This window comes from Leucopleurus acutus (genome assembly GCF_964270905.1).
Source record: "Leucopleurus acutus genome assembly, chromosome: 12".
In the NCBI taxonomy this organism is placed as follows: Eukaryota; Metazoa; Chordata; class Mammalia; order Artiodactyla; family Delphinidae; genus Leucopleurus; species Leucopleurus acutus.
In genome coordinates this window covers 45,737,174-45,749,241 of record NC_139154.1, presented here as the reverse complement: position 1 = coordinate 45,749,241, position 12,068 = coordinate 45,737,174, and the positions used below count along the sequence as shown (strand labels likewise).

The 12,068-nt window shown below is 41.5% G+C and overlaps 1 pseudogene across 1 annotated transcript; it reads right to left on the bottom strand.

Moving 5' to 3' along the window:
- Nucleotides 1-172: 172 nt before the first annotated feature.
- Nucleotides 173-1,335, bottom strand: LOC309969697 (chromobox protein homolog 1-like; annotated as a pseudogene). Its single transcript has one exon. The product of its transcript is annotated as a chromobox protein homolog 1-like (transcript).
- Nucleotides 1,336-12,068: the final 10,733 nt, after the last annotated feature.

Genomic DNA, 12,068 nt, shown 5'->3' with positions numbered 1-12,068 from the left:
TCTTTCCCACCCCATCCCTCCCACCCCAAATAATACACCAGAAATAGCCAAAAACTACATACATGCTACGCTGTAAAAATGCAGAGTTAACACTATTGGGAAGAAGGTTGTGGGTTGTGGAGATGCTCTTTGAAGATCTACAGTATCTTTTGCTCTCCCACATCCCATTCTGCAAGTTTTGTCCTTCATAGAAGGCCCTTTGCTTTTCTCAGCAAAGTTCAGAATGGGTTGTCTTGAAACACTGACCCTCCTTCCCCTCCACTGGGATGGGTGTGCAAACTATACAGCATGTAGCAGCTTTAAAGCACTTGGGCTGCTGTAGGGCACAGAAACTATACTGGCTCTTTAAAGGACATCTTCTCAAGCCCCCTCTACAGTGTCAAGACAAGTAGAACTCCTTCTTTCCCCACTTGAAACCCACAGTCAGATGTGACAGGGGCTGGTACTCAGGAGAGTTAATTCTTGTCATCTTTTTTGTCATCATCCTCCGAGGGGTAGGAATGCTACGTCAGCCTTTCCTCATAGGAGGATATGACAACCTGTGGGCACTTGACATTGGCTTCCTTGGCAGGGACCAGGTGAGCCTCATCAGAGTTTTTCCATTTCATCAGGAACATGAGTTCTCCACTGGAGTCTGTAGTTCCAATAATCCGCTCCGATTCCAAACCCCCGGCAAAGCCTTGTGGCTTTTCTGACTCTTCTTTCTTCTTCTTTGGGTCGCTCTCCTCCCCCTTATCTTCCGCATCAGAATCAGCTTTGCGCTTGCCTCCCTCTGATTTATGTCTCGTGTGCTGTTTTCTGTGACTGCAGGAACTCGGCAATGAGGTCGGGGCGATCCAGGTTTTCTTCTGGCTCCCAAGTGTCGTCCTCATCTGAGAACCCCTTCCACTTTAGGAGGTACTCCACTTTGCCCTTTACCACTCGACGGTCGAGAACTTTTTCCACCACATATTCTTCTTCCTCTTCTTCTAGCACCTCCTCCACTTTCTTCTTGTTTTGTTTTTTCCCCATAGTGCCCACCAGCTTTCTGGTATAAAGGGTGACGCTGCTCAGAGCAGCGCCCACGAGCCCGAGAGGAATCGGTGCCGTGCTACTGGCGCGTCTTGTCGGGCCGGCCAGGGGAGTGGCGACCATAATATATACATTATAACCTAACCTAAATCATCAACACAGATGGTTGACAACCCACCCTGTTCATATAGCATAATGTTATAAAATCTTGTATTTCATTTAAAATTGCTTAGAAAATTTTAATTGCTTAGAAAATATTTTAATCATTGCATATCACATGGTATTCCTCTTTGTTAGATATTTATGTTATATCCACTTTTTCACTTTGTAAATAACGCTGCAGTTTACAACTTTTACATAATTCTTTGTGTCTCTGATTATTTCCTTAGGTCTGGAAGTGGAGTTTCAGGGTCAGAGTATGAGCAACTTTACAGCTCTCTGTAGTTTTGTTGTTGTTTTGTTTTGTTAACAGAGAAGTTTTACACCATGGTTAATAAGAGGCAGGGGTTTTTGTGGGGGTAGGTGGGCGGGGAGGGAGTTATTTGTAATTCAGCTGTTAACTCATCAGTTTCCTATGCTTGTGGGATTGGGTCTGAGGCAATCTTACCAAGTGCCTCAGTAAATGAGAAAGAGAGGAAATGCAGTCAATTGAACTGGCTGAGTCAGAGACCAGAGAGGCAGGTTACTATTTGAATCCAGACAGTGCTAAATCATGGTGACATTGGACAGTTGCTCCTGTATGATACAGAGATACTCATGAGGTTTGCAGGACAAGCCAGGAAACATTTGGGGACTTCTAGATACAACTCCAAAGGAGTCCAGGCATGCCAAGGCCCAGAGCTAAACAGAAAGCTGGGCTATCAATGCTTCAGGCTGAAGTCACACTCTATTATCAAAACAGAGTGGACTAGAGCAGAGATATGCAAAGAATAGCACTCAGACCCACAAGACTAGAACATCTGAACACGCTGATGTGTGTAGAAGGGAGATGTAACCATAAAAAGTGGAAGCTGGTCAGCCAGGGAAGCCTAGAAAAGGAGTCATGGGAGCAAAGGCTGGTTGGGCCATTCCAGGTGGGAGGATCTTTGAGCAAACAATTCAAGTTGTCTGGTATTTTCTAGCAGCAACTTTCTGACAGCAACTGGGTGTCCTAGAATTCAATCCCATTTTGAACTAACTACCTGGGGTTAGTGCAGACCCTACAGGTTAAGGGGCTCAGCCCTGTAAGACTGCCTTCACCTCAGAAGCCAGCCACAACTCCCAGGTCCTCAGGTTACCCACACTTCTGACTTGGCTACAAATTTGGGGGTTCCCTTGACCACCCACCCTTCAGGTTTGATAATTTCCTAGAATGACTCAAAGAACTTAAGTGCCATACTTATGATTACAGTTTTATTATAAAGGATACAACTCAGGAGCAGTCAAATGTAAGAAATACTTAGGGCATGGTAGCAGAGGCAGGAATGGGCTCAGACCTTCCATGCTCTGGTGCACCACTGTCTCAGTACATCATTGTGTTCACCAACTAGGTAGCTCTCCAAACCTCATTGTTCCAGGGTTTTTATATGGTGGTTTCATTAGTGGGCATGAATAATTAAGTCAGTGGCAACCTGATTGAACTTAGTCTCCAGTCCCTCTCCCCTCCCCAGAGATCAGGGGTTGAGGCTGAAAATTTCAACCCTCTAATCTAATTGACTAGTGACTAGCCCCCATTCTAAAGGTATCCAGCCCCTCATTAGCATGAATAACAAAAGACACTCCTATCATTCACAAAATTCCAAGAGTTTCAGGAACTCTGTGCCAGGAACCAGGGACAAAGGCTAAATATATTTTATTATATCACTTCTGATCTTCATGGCAAGGTTGTACCAGGTATAGAGGTGGATATATCTTGCTGTCTTAGCCAGATTAAGTATTTAACATTCAATTCATCTCAATCATCCCACCTTGTCCAGAATCTTCGCTCACCATTTGGCTTTCCATGTAGATCTAACTATAGATTTTGGGGTCAGACCTCTTGCCAATGATTCCTCCTTTTAAATTAGCACATTGACATCTGAATGTTATAACTTAGTTATGTGGACTGTACACCTACTCTCCACATGCTGACAAGCTGGGGTTTTGAGCCTACAAGGCAGAAGGTCTGACCCTGGATCACAGTGATCTCTAAAGTACTGAAGGCCATCATGAAGCCTCTTGGCTACTTACCAGCATTTCCCAGACGCACGCACACTGCACTGTTGGGTGCCTAGTGGGAGCCCTTTTCATAAACCTCATCAAGGCAAATGCCTCATTGTCTGGAACCCTCCTATGTAAGGCGGTCCAGTTGCTTCCTACAATTCTCACTACAAAGTTCCAGTTGGGCTTAGCTACTCAGGGAGACCCACAAAAGGGACCCTTTGATGGTAGCTACACAGTACCTGTGGAAGTGCCCAGGGAGCAGGTGATCTTCTGAAACAGCGGTCTCCAAATCAGGGAAATGTGTCCTGGTAGTTCACAAAGACTTTAAATGGCACATACAGGCATCAATGGACTTAAGGGGTTCATTTTTCCCAGATCTTTAACTTCCATGTGTACTTTCCTAAAATTTATCTGTTGTGATTGAGCAGTAATGCCAGTTCTTCTCCTGCATCTCCCATCTCCAACCGCCTTTCTCCCAGTATACAAAAGAAAGGCCTACTCTCATCCAGTCCCAATCTTACTGTGATGCTTGGCTTGGAGGGTAAAAACTGCAGGGTGCCAAAGGAAAGGAAAATTCTCAATGTTTTTAAATTTAATGACCTCTTCTGTCCTCCAGTGTCAAAAATACATCATATGTGAAGAAGAGTCCCAAGAGAATATTGCAAAAACAGCATCACTGAGAAATAGTGAAAATCTTTGTATCATAATTCATTTAGGAGAGAAAGACTCCTTGTCTTTATGTTTCTTAAAATTCAGAAGCAAGACAGTTATCATAAGGACATGAATTAATATGATTACTTGAGGGACTTCCCTGGTGGTCCAGTGGTTAAGACTTTGCCTTCTAATGCGGGGGGGTGCAGGTTCGATCCCTGGTTGAGGAGCTAAGATCCCACACACCTTGTGGCCAAAAAAACAAAAAAAGATTACTTGAAAAATGAGAAATTTTTCTGATAGAAAGTAATTTGACTTGGCTGATTAGTTTAAAACAATGATGGCTGGCTTTGCCAATAAGAATGTCACAGCTGTTTTTCATAAATGGGTTAAGTCTACAACTCCAAAATATTAATAAAAATGTATTTAGTTTTTTAATTAATTTTTACTGGAGTATAGTGATTTACAATGTTGTGTTAGTTTCTGCTGTACAGCAAAGTGAATCAGTTATACATATACAATTATCCACTCTTTTTTAGATTCTATTCCCATATAGGTCATTACAGAGTACTAAGTAGAGTTCCCTGTGCTATACAATAGGTTCTTATTAGTTACCTATTTTATATATAGTAGTGTGTATATGTCAATCACAATCTCCCAATTTACCCCTCCCCTCCCCTAATAAAAATATATTTAAAGCACATGATAAGGTAAAAGGATTTGGTCCAAAAATTGTCTTAGCAAAAGTGTATTGGAATTAACACTTTTACTTTCCATATCTTCCTGAGTATATCAATTTAAACAAGGTGCCTCGGGGCTTCCCTAGTGGTGCAGTGGTTAAGAATCCGCCTGCCAATGCAGGGGACATGGGTTCGAGCCCTGGTCTGGGAAGATCCCACATACCGCGGAGCAACAAATCCCAGGGGCCACAACTACTGAAGCCTGCGCGCCTAGAGTCCGTGCTCCACAACAAGAGAAGCCAACACAATGAGAAGCCCACCCACGGCAACAAAGAGTGGACCCGCTCGCTGCAACTACAGAAAGCCTGCACACAGCAACGAAGACACAACGCAGGCAAAAATAAATAAATAAAATAAATTTATAAAATAAATAAATAAAAATAAAGTGCCTCTAAGTGAAAAAGTAGCAGAAATAATTAATAATCATTTGATAAATCTTTGCAAAGATTTGTTGGCATAATCCCAGAAGCTGAGAACCAGAATGACACTTATGACTGGGTAACTAATCCTTTACAGGTTGAGTGGTTTCCAAATCTTTGCTTTCAACAGAATTGAAGGAATACCTAATTAATTTGCCAGCTAATAGATCACTGAAAATAGTTTTTGATGATAGATCATTATATGGTTTTTATCATATAACTCAGAGGTATTCAAATAATTGGCTGACATTCCTATAATGAAATTTCTTTCCCATCTAATTTATGCAAATTAGGTTTCTCAGAGCTTGTCCATAAAAATGAAAAACAGGAAGAAATTAACGTTGAGCCCAGTCTCATTCTAGCAATAATTAATATTCATCCACAGATATAATAATTATTTAGAAAAATTCAGCTTCACCAACAGTCCAATAAAATTTTACTTTTTATGTTCAATAATTACTAATATTTAAAATAATACTTTTATTTTTGGCGGCACCATGTGGCTTATGGGATTTTAGTTCCCCAACCAGGGATTGAACCCAGGCCCTTGGCAGTGAGAGCAGAGTCCTAACCACTGGACTGCCAGGAAATTCCCCTGAAATAATACTTTAAAAAACATAAAAATAATTAAAAATAATGTTGTTTTGATCAGCTGTGCACTAATAATACTGTAATGATAATTAAATCCAGAAGAAATTTAACACTTATAGCCCTATAGTCACAGTAAATAAAATATATGTCGGATTACATATATTTTGTTGCAGATAAGAATGATCAATAAAGCATAAAATATAGCAGATGTAATTCTTATGTAGAATGAAAATGTAAACATTGGAAGAAAAATAAAACTTTTAAAACTTCTAACTGTTTAAAGAAGAACTTGTTTGGGTACTTTTTAGTGGATGATTATAGTATCAAATTGCTCTGAAATCTTAATTCCACTTGACACATTTAAAAGCCGATATAAGAGTTTTAAATTCAATATTTATGACCAGAAATCATATCTTTTGCACTACTTAAATTTAAGATGAAATATTTTAGATCTCAACTTAAAAATGTGAGAGGGGACACATAGTTTTTGAAAAGGCTTTTTGTCTATTTGCAAATAAAAAAGTGTGAAAACCACTGCCTGGAGTAAGAAATGTCTTGAGCCCTGAGCGATATGGATGCCCTAGGCCCATAGGCCCAGGAAGATGGCAGGGGCAGGTAACCAAACAGGCAACTCCACCAAGCGGACTCCAAGCCTTTTCCTCTCCTAGAGCCTTCCTGAATCCCTGTTCCTGGGATTCGCCCTGCCACCCTAAGGATGGAGTACCCATGGAGAGAGGGGAGGAAGAGCCCAGAGAGTCATGCAGGGACAGAAGCTGGCACAGTACCCAGAGCTGAACTGCCCCAGCTTCTCTAGGGAAAGGTCAGCCCTTAGCTGTTCCAGAACCATGAGTCACCACTGTGCTGCTGGGCTGCCCTAGCTTGGGCTTGGTTACCACAGAAACTGCTGTGTTAAGGTGACTCAGCTGAACTGTGCAGAACCCTTCAAAGGACATCTGGGAGAGATTATAGCCCCACCCCCATTTACCTTTCAGGATAAGCAGCGGCAGCTGTACCCTCACATCAGTTGGGTTTCTGGGACACATGCTTCTACCTCATTCCTACACAGAAGATCTTTCTTGTTCTGCTAAAACATGAACCTTTGGGGAGTCCCTTTAGAGGCCAGAGATGTAGAGTACTGTGGAATACTGCCACTGCAACCAGTTCATCTGAAAATTACCACCCAATCCCAAAATTTATATTTTGCAAAAAAGGGGTTGGAGCAGGGGATGTTTTGTTTTAAGAAAATCAACATTGGGACTTCCCTGGTGGTGCAGGGGTTAAGAATCCACCTGCCAATGCAGGGGACACAGGTTCAATCCCTGGTCAGGGAAGATCCCACATGCCACGGAGCAACAAAGCCCATGTGCCACAACTACTGAGCCTGCGCTCTAGAGCCCGCAAATCACAACTACTGAGCCTGAGAGCCACAACTACTGACCCCGTGTGCCACAACAAGAGAAAGCCCACACGCAGCAATGAAGACCTAACGCAGCCAAAAATAAAATAAATAAATAAATATATACATATAAAATACATTTAAAAAAAAAGAAAATCATGGGCTTCCCTGGTGGCGCAGTGGTTGAGAGTCTGCCTGTCGATGCAGGGGAAACGGGTTCGTGCCCTGGTCCAGGAGGATCCCACATGCCGTGGAGCGGCTAGGCCCGTGAGCCATGGCCGCTGAGCCTGCGCGTCCGGAGCCTGTGCTCCGCAACGGGAGAGGCCACAACAGTGAGAGGCCCGCGTACCGCAAAAAAAAAAAACTTTTCTGGGGTTTGCAGCAGAGCTCTGTGCTGACCCTTTGGGAGGATAGTGCACTCAGAGATGGAGAAAGTCTGTGTAGCACTAAGGGAAACCTCATAAACTCCCCTACAACTTCGTAGCAATACCTCCTTCTCTCTCCTGTGAGGCCCAGCTATTTCTACAGTGTCCTTCCTTCTCTCTATTTGTTGCCCTTTTTCCTCCTCTTTCAATGGAAGCCTTTAGGTGAGAGTGTTGCTGAGACAGCCTAACTCAGGAGTCCTGAGTTCAAGCGGCTGCTCTGCATTGACTAGCTCTGAGGTCCTAGAAGGCATTTAGCTCTGAATCTCAGTTTCTCCATCTGGACCTCATAACCTGCCTGCCTTTTTAGGGTGAGCCTCCAGTGAGCACAGCCACATCCATGACTTGTGACCTGTCCCCCAGCCTTCTTCATCCTCCATCCACAGGCTGTACTGCCTCTTCTCTGCCCACTGCAGGGCTAGCACAGGACTGGACAAAAGATGGTCACCCCTTCTTCCAAAGGTAGGTTATCTACCCTTTAGGGCAGCAGCCAGAAGGGAAAGCTGCAGTCCTTCCACCCTGTCATCTGATGCTGACTGCTGACCCCAACTCAGGCCTCAAACTGCCCTCACCCTCAACTCTGAGCCCCTCACTGATGCCGCGACACACCCTGACCTCTAATCCCAGTGCCGGGACCTGTCTCCCATGGGGACAACTATGGACAGTTTTTATGACCAATATGAGACAGAACTAAGGTTCTCAGCCTGATTAACTCCGAAACAGAGCTGAAGACACACATATCAAACCAACTTCTTGACATTTTCCACTCAAATGTCTCAAAGGTACTTCTTTTTTTTTGGCCGTGCTGCCCAGCTTGTGGGATCTTAGTTCTCCAACCAGGGATGGAACCTGGGCCTCAGCAGTGAAAGCGCTGGGTCCCAACCACTGGACCGCCAGGAAATTCCCTAACTTCTACTTTAATATGTTCAAAATTTAACACATAATCATCACCCAACATCTGCTCCTCTCCCAGAGCTTCCTATCTCTGAGAATAGTGCTTCCATCCATCCAGTGCAGAATCCAGAAATCTCAGGGTCACGCTTGATACCATTTTTATAACTCCATATCTGAAAGATCACTAAGTAGTCAATTTTATTTTCTAAATACCGTTCACTTTTCCCTTTCTCTCTGTTGTGCTGCCATCTCCCCTAGTCCAAGCCACCATCACCTTTCACCTGGGCTACTGCAATACTTTCTAAAAGATTTCTCTACACTCACTCATCTTTTCTAACCCACACACTATGCTGCAATAAAAGTGAGCTCTTCAAATGCAGATTTAATCATGGCACAGCCCTGCTTAATACACTTCAGTAGTCTTCCATTCCTTCTAGAGTAATAATAAAAAGCTTACAGGGCCAACAAGTCTGCATAGACTGACCCATGCCTATCTCTGCAGCCTCATCTCCCACCCTGCTCCTCCTCCAGCCACAGGGCCTTCAAACATATCTCCTCTATCTCAGATCTCTCTACCACCATCCAAATATCCATCAGGAGGGGACTTGTTGAATAAACTTTTGTATATTCACACAATGGATGTAGCTATAAAAAGGAACATAAACTGCTATAGAGTAATCTCCAAAATATGTTGTTCAGCAGAAAAAAGCAAAATACAGAACAATATATTTGGTATGCTACATTTTTATCTTAGAAAAGGAAAATATGTGAACATATCTATACATATTTGCTTATTGTTTAAAAATAGAATAATAAAACAAGGGACTTCCCTGGTGGTCCAGTGGCTAGGGCTCCACGCTCCCAGTGAAGGGGGCCTGGGTTCAATCCCTGGTCAGGGAGCTGGATGCCACATGCCACAACTAAGAGTCCACACACCACAACGAGGATCCCACGTGCCACAGCTAGGACCCCAAATGCCAAAACTAGGACCCAGTGCAGCCAAATAAATAAATAAATATTAAAAAAGAAAAAAAGAATAAAACAAAAACTAAGGTAAACCAATGTTTACCTTAGGGAGTAGGAGGAAACAGGGTAGAAGGGACAGGTATAGAAGTTAGATTTCTCTGAATGTACCCTGTTTTGAAGATTTAATTTGGATACCATGTAAATGTTTTACATAATTTCAAGACAAACTTAAAAATGTAAAAAAAAAAAGAATCTCTAAAATTCAAAATTAAAGAAATAACCTTAATTGTGTTTCCAGTTGATAGGTTAGCCACACAGAAAGGAATAATTTCAAGTGATGCTAAATTAAAAACACAATAATTTGAGTGGTATGTCCTTATTTGGGGATATATCCCAGGAACAAAAAGAACAGCAATGACAAGCCTCTTAGATAGCCTCATCCACCAGAGGGCAGACAGCAGAAGCAAGAAGAACTACAATCCTGCAGCCTGTGGAACAAAAACCACATTCACAGAAAGATGGACAAGATGAAAAGGCAGAAGGCTACGTACCAGATGAAGGAACAAGATAAAACCCCAGAAAAACAACTAAATGAAGTGGAGATAGGCAACCTTCCAGAAAAAGAGTTCAGAATAATGATAGTGAAGATGATCCAGGACCTCGGAAAAAGAATGGATGCAAGAAATGTTTAACAAAGACCTAGAAGAATTAAAGAACAAACAGAGATGAACAATACAATAACTGAAATGAAAAATACACTAGAAGGAATCAATACCAGAATAACTGAGGCAGAAGAACGGATAAGTGACCTGGAAGACAGAATGGTGGAATTCACTGCTGCAGAACAGAATAAAAAAAAAAAAGAATGAAAAGAAATGAAGACAGCCTAAGAGACCTCTGGGACAACATTAAACGCAACAACATTCGCATTATAGGGGTCCCAGAAGGAGAAGAGAGAGAGAAAGGACCAGAGAAAACATTTGAAGGGACTATAGTCGAAAACTTCCCTAACATGGGAAAGGAAGTAGCCACCCAAGTCCATGAAGCACAGAGTCCCATACAGGATAAACCCAAGGAGAAACACACTGAGACACATAGTAATCAAATTGGCAAAAATTAAAGACAAAGAAAAATTATTGAAAGCAGCAAGGGAAAAATGACAACATACAAGGGAACTCCCATAAGGTTAACAGCTGATTTCTCAGCAGAAACTCTACAAGCCAGAAGGGAGTGGCATGATATACTTAAAGTGATGAAAGGGAAGAACCTACAGCCAAGATTACTCTACCTGGCAAGGATCTCATTCAGATTCGATGGAGAAATCAAAAGCTTTACAGACAAGCAAAAGCTAAGAGAATTCAGCACCACCAAACCAGCTCTACAACAAATGCTAAAGGCACTTCTCTAAATAGGAAACACAAGAGAAGAAAAGGACCTACAAAAACAAACCCAAAACAATTAAGAAAATGGTCATAGGAACATACATATTGATAATTACCTTAAACGTGAATGGATTAAATGTTCCAACCAAAAGACACAGGCTTGCTGAATGGATACAAAAACAAGACCCATATATATGCTGTCTACAAGAGACCCACTTCAGATCTACGGACACATACAGACTGAAAGTGACTGGATGGAAAAAGATATTCCATGCAAATGGAAATCAAAAGAAAGCTGGAGTAGCAATCCTCATATCAGATAAAATAGACTTTAAAATAAAGAATGTTACAAGAGACAAGGAAGGACACTACATAGTGATCAAGGGATCAATCGAAGAAGAAGATATAACAATTTTAAATATATATGCACCCAAAATAGAAGCACCTCAATACATAAGGCAACTGCTAACAGCTATAAAAGAGGAAATCGACAGTAACCCAATAATAGTGGAGGACTTTAACACCTCACTTACACCAATGGACAGATCATCCAAAATGAAAATAAATACAGAAAAAAAATAAGAACAGCAATGAAATTTAAAACTGTTTTCAGTGATCATGTTACTATTAATAATAATTGTATTCTGAAACAATTATATGAATATAGCACAGATTAAATCAAATAAACAAGTATAGTAAGATCATTAGAAGCCATGGTTTTCAGGAAAAATATATATAAACTCAAAGGAGTTACCTTAAAACCCTATAATCCTAAATCTGACTTGGAAATATCAGTTGAAACTCTTCATGTTTCTTTTAAAAAATAGCTATTTCCTAGCTCTGTCCACTAAGAAGGACTAGAAACAGGAGCCATAGCAATCAGGCATCCCTTGTGTACAGATTGTGGTCTCTAAATGTCATTTTCCAATAATAGGAACCAGGCTCTTCTGAGAAATGACTGAATCCAGATTTGAGCAGGAAATGTACAAGATGAGCCTGAAACATCTTGCCATACCAAAAAGCAAGGCCCCACTGGCCAAAAATGAGACAAGTTGAGCCTCAAAAAGAATGATAACTGTAATGGGTTGAAACTCCTCAGCTATGCTGAAGTCCATGGTTTATAATGTTACTTTTTAAATAAAAATCATAAGTCATCTTTGGAAGATGCCAGGAAATCAAATCATTATTCTGAAGCTTGGTAAATACCGTTTATCTTTTTTTTTTTTTTTTTTTGGTACAAGCTATGGCTCACAGTAACCAAATATTAGTTACTGAAAGAAAGGAAAGCCCTAATGAAATAATCTAGGCCCTTGCTACTCCAAGTGTGATCCATGGACTATCAGCACTGGCTTCACCTGAAAGCATGTTAGAAATGCAGAGTTTCATGCCCCAATTCAGACCTACTGAATCAGAAT